Source organism: Papilio machaon, chromosome 29 (genome assembly GCF_912999745.1).
Source record: "Papilio machaon chromosome 29, ilPapMach1.1, whole genome shotgun sequence".
NCBI lineage: Eukaryota > Metazoa > Arthropoda > Insecta > Lepidoptera > Papilionidae > Papilio > Papilio machaon.
In genome coordinates, this window is record NC_060014.1 from 3,851,109 (window position 1) to 3,857,108 (window position 6,000).

Here is a 6,000-nt window from a genome sequence, read left to right on the forward strand (position 1 = left end):
TGTTAATGATGTGACACTTGTATACGAACATTATAGCTATCTCTGTTTTTATTAAATAGAATGACAGAGATAGAAATACTGTCATAATACACGTGTACAACTCTCCCGATGTGGCCACAACAAGAGCTATGTTATAAATTATTTATGCGTACTTAAACATTTTTGTTTATTCTATTTTGACGCTTTCGTGTTTTAATATTCATTAGTTTCGCTGGTACAGGTGAAGGTTAACATTTGTAGGTTATCTTAATTATATTATAAATGCGATAGTTTGAAAGGAAAGAATGGCTTCATGAATATAGATTACATTTGGTATAGATAAACATTGTCTGGAAGAATAAATAGCTTACTTATTAAGATTTTTTTTTACTCTGTGCAGAAATTTATGTTATAAACGTCAGGTCACCGAAATAAAATACGTATAAAAATCATATTCTTACATTTGTTTATTCAAATGCAATTTCATTTTGATTTAAATTACGTTTTACCCAAAATGTTTATGTCATTACGTAGCTCTAAAACAGCCGTGACGACGCCCATTTATTTTTACTTTAAATAATAATCTGTACTTTTGAAAATACAAAAAAATCCTTTTACAATATAGCACAATTTTCCCGCGTAAATGGCTTGACAGTAACATCGGCACGGCAGTACGTTTCCTGCTAACAGCCGCGCGACACGCGCCTATCATAATCTGTCAAGTCAGAATACGGGGAAAGTTTTTACTTTTTGTCTATAGACCAAAGAGAATTAAATAAAGTCAAAGTGTTTTTTAATCAATAAATAATTTTGTCCTGACGACTTATAAATGTTTTTCTTAAGCAGTTAAGGTGTTTATTATAAAAAATTATTATCATAGTAAATTTTAATAAATACACTTATTAATTACGTATTAATTAATGCTTGAACACTGTGAAAAAGAACTGATTAATAATTAGTTTCAGAAATAAGGAATAGTTGTATAAAATGATATATTGGTCAATTTAAATTTACTCTCACTAACCTGGTCTTGAAGTTCAGCACAACAGGATTGTGCATGTGATCAACAATATAAGACTTACAAGGTTTATAATATTTTCGTCTAAACATGAGTCATTTGAAGCTAAACTAATGAAGTTACATTAACAACGTACGGCGTGATGTCTGGCAAGAACAGTGAAGATAATCACAAGACTCAAACCAACCAGGTAAGTGAAGTTGGCTACAGATGTTTGAGTTGTAGCTGAAAGTTTAAATCCTGCTTAGGTTTGATGAGTTATACTCCGACAAAGTTATATATGATCCGATGGATATAATTGATACTAAAATACAACCGCTCATTAGCATCCTGTTAATGTCAAAATATTACATCCTTGTCGTACTGTATCTGTGATATCTTATGTGACATTTTCTATTCCTGTGTAGGTTTTGTATAATTTAAAAGTAATAAATAAGTAGCCTATGCGTTGTTCCAGAATATACTTATTCTATATTTATAACAAATTTCATGGAGATCCGTAGATTCATACTGGAGTTACCTTCTAAAAAACATCCATCCAAACATTCGCATTTTTATAAAGTTAACAAGTATTTTAGTTAAAAATCGTTGCTTGGTAATTACTGCTATTAATTCTTTCCGAATTTAACGGTGCTGATAATCTTACTGGCAATTAATTCCAATTATTAGTTCTAGTTCTCATCATCGCTAACAACAGCCACTGTCCGTGCCATAATGGCGTAAATCAAATAGGCACAAAACACCACGACTTATAGCCTATCCATATACAGAAATCTGTAATAGACACGTACCGCATACCGGCCATTTTGTCGCAGCAAGGAGGTTTGTAACAATTTAAATATTACAGCTGCATTGCCGCGTCAGGCGACAGGACGCTCCCCAGAGACACATTGGCCGCGCAATGTATAAGCCGCAAATTATGTAGTCCGCTTAATAAAATTATAACTTTTAACAGGAAAGTATATAGTCCATTTCTTTCCATACCTAGTCAAATAATCTTACTAATTTTATAAATGCGAATGTATGGATGGATGGATCTTTGTTAGAAGGTATGTCCATAACGGCTGCATGGACCTTCAGCTGCTAATTAAGTTTGATTCCACGCGGACGGTGTCGCGGGCGGCAATTAGTAACATATTCTTGTCTCTAGATGGAAAACATAAAAGGAAAAAGTATTTTCTAACGCGTTTTTATAAACTTTGTTGTATTAAAAAAATGGAATGTTAAAAAACATATGCCTGTGTCTGTGCGTTTGTGCGCTTTAATTTTAAAAGCTTTTTGACCGATTTGAGTGCGGTTTTCTCTGATAATTGTTGTTTCACTTTTTTGAATGTTTTTTTGAATTACAGGAAAATTCTTTCAGTTTTTTTAAATAGGTACTATCAATATCAATACATAGTATAAAACAAAGTCGCTTTCGCTGTATGTCCGTATGTATGCTTAGATCTTTAAAACTACGCAACGGATTTTGACGCGGTTTTTTTTAATAGATAGAGTGATTCTTAAGGAAGGTTTGTATGTATAATAAATGCATAATATAGTAGAGAAACACTGATAAATTTAAAGGTTTCTAATGTGAACGCTGTGAACGTTGTGTATAAGGACATTCTGTAGTAGGTATATTTTGCATTGCACCCGTGCGAAGCCGGGGCGGGTCGCTAGTATACAATAAATCAAATAATTGAATAAAATTATTTTTATATGCTATGAAAAAAAAGCAACTATTATATACGTAACTAATATGCAAAAGCAACAAAAACAGCGTACTTGTAAATCTCAAAAAAAATAAATAAATGGAACGCTCATACTTTAGCATAATTTTTAAAACGAGATAAATGTACACTGCGTAAAATGTTCTTATATCATTTGTTGTATGATCATATTTTAAAAAAATAAACAAGAGAGATGACTACTACCATATCTCTCACATTCTCTTTGAATATAACAGAGAGAACATAGAATACAACATGTGTAGCGACGGTCGAAACCTATTGATGAAAATTATTTTACACAAGTTAATTACGTAAAAAAAATCTTAGAAGATAGTGTCGTAGATGAGTCAAAAGTAATGTCGTAATCATGTCCTAGAAGACGTCGTAGATAATGTTGTAGGCAAAGTCGTAGACCACAGCGTAGACCGTGTCGTAGACAAATCGTTGGCCATGTCGTAGACAAGACGTAGAAGATGTAAGAATGTGCATAGTTATCGAGTTAGAAGAAGTAAAAGTTGTGTGTTAGTTCTTCAAATCTATTTGATATATCCGTCTCTATCCAAATTGTATGAGCATGACAGAGACAGAATGGGTGTAATACATCACTATTGAACTGCAGATTATGTCAGTATCAGGAACGAAACAAATCAAATAAATGAGAAAGTTAAAACGGACGGAAAAAATGGATTCATAAATTTTGTTAATGTACTAAAAAAAAAAATTGATGCACGTTTTAAACGAGCAAGCGGTCATTTAAATTCGCCAAAAGAGCAAAGACGCACAGAAAAAAGATATTTCCCCTGCCTTTGCGTCCTTTACCTCCGTCAAATCCAGAGAAGGGAAGAGGATTAAAATTTGTTCTTTGGCAATCACATTCATCAGACTGTACGCGGAATTGCTTCCACTGGACGCCTGTTTTCTGTGTGGTCGTGGTATTGCACTTGGCGAGTGTGCAACAGATGTAATTGTTGCTGGCGTCTACCACTGTTAATTTGTTGTAAAATTCACCTGAAAATCATTGTTCCAAACAGTCTATTAAAGAAATTATGTGGCAATTATCATGAGTCTGGGAAGCGGCCAAGAGGTCGCCACAGAGCCACGCCTTTGAGATGTTCTCGCCAGATGGCAGTGACAGGTTAGGTTAGGTTAAGTGGTCGTTATTATTTAATGTTGATTTACTACGTCTCGTTGGTAGAAAATTACGTTTTAATTCGTTTCGTTACTTGTATTTTAACATGATGTTTCAAATTAATATTTAATCTTTATAGACTACAAGCTGTTGCCCGCGACTCCGTCTGCTCGGAATTAAAAAAAACGTAATAAGTAGCCTCTGTGTTCCATGTTCTACATGTATGCCAAATTTTATCAAGATCCGTTTAGCCGTACATCCAAACATTTGTATTTATAATATTAGTAAGGTAGTAAGACTACTATTTGAAGTTTAAAATTTCGTAAATTACAATAAATTTATGGAAACCGACTTTTAATGACTTTAATGAATATTATTTCTATTATTTTTTATAATATTACCGACATTTAAATAGTTTTTTGTTTCAACAAGTTTACTTTTACAAAAAAATGGCGGTAGTAATTGACGTTATGTATGTTGTATAAATCGTTACAGATGTATTGGACAGGCTCCAATATTGTTCGTACACCTTCAACTGTACAGTTATTTATGTACGTACAGTATTTATTGAGGCTTTGTTTAGGCATTCATAGTTTGCCTATGAAGAAATAGTCGGAGTTTGTTCTTTGTTTCTGGTTTTATTAAAACTGTTCAATTTCAAAACGATAGGTTATTTTTAACTAACTTCCAAAATAAGGTTATCAATAAATCTGTTTGTTTTTTTTTTCTAAAATATTTTACTGTGAAACTCGACAAATATTAAAGGATGTGTATCTGATTAATCAAAAGTCAATTTCAAATTAAACAGATTTGTATGAAGATATCTGGTCCTGGTGTGAGTCAATCTAAATTATTCTACCTCACTAGCGCCCCCCAGTCAATATCTACTATATAGGTTGAAAGTATCAAATAAACAGATACCTAGTTATGGTAGTATAAAAATAAATTCGTCACATTATTACAAATATTTTTAAATGATAAAGTTAATTTTTTTTAATCTCTTCGAATCTCAACATCCGTATTTTTTGGCACAGAATGGGAAGAAAGTTGTCTTGCGGCGGCGAGGTCTTGCGGAGAAGCTGATGGACTACATGAGGAGAAGGTTTCAGCAGACATCAGGTGAGTTGAAGTGATTGGAAAAATGTTTATTTCTAGATTTGTTAGGAAATCACAATGAGCGCCATCTATCGTTGAGTGGTTTAAACTTTAATTAATTTTTTGTTAATTTTAAAACATTTTTTTATTTATTTACTTGTATTAAATAGAGTAACTTAAAAATCAGATAACGTAGTTGTGAATTATATTTTAAAATTTCTTTGAAAAAATCCATTTTTGACGCATTTTTTATTTTACGAAAGTTCGTTAAGCGCCATCTATTAGAATTTAAAACAATAAAACTACGTTGAATTTTTGTTAAAAACATTTTCATTTAGCTTCTAACCGATAGATGGCGTTAAAATATATTTTAAGGAATAAAATTCTTACCACTATTAGGAGTTTTTGCATAAAATCGAAAAATACATAATTACCTGGCGATTGAAATTATGTCAAGAAATACTTCTGTATTGAACAAATGTGCTGCTTTTTATTATTTTAACTAACAATAAATGAAGGAAAAATACCATATAAAAGTATATATATTTTACGATCGAATTCGCCGCAAGAGAGAAGTATCGGTCGGAAGTCCGCTCACCCATCCGTTTCATTCGCTACTCGCATCCGGACGTCCGATTAATCTATTTTCACGATCAAATAAAACCGCTTATTCCATTGTAGAAAGATAACTTACCAAACATTTATTACTTTGAACCTTTTAATTTGGATCAAATATGTATTTTACTGTTTAAAGGATATGTTTTATTTTCGTGTAAACCTTTGGAATAAGAATTGAAAGAAAAAAATCAAGCTTTTATTAATAACTAGCTGTCGCCCGCGACTCCGTCCGCGCGGAATAAAAAAAAATGCACACAAGATAAAAAAGTGCCTATGTCCGTTTCCTGTTTTTAAGCTACCTCCCCATCAATTTTCAGTTAAATCGATCCAGCCGTTCTTTAGTTATTAACCCTTAATTCGACGAAATTTTTTGTAACAAAAAAACTGTTTTTTTATAGTAAAGTCATATTTTTGGATATGAAATAAGTACAGGAAAAATGCTAAAAAAA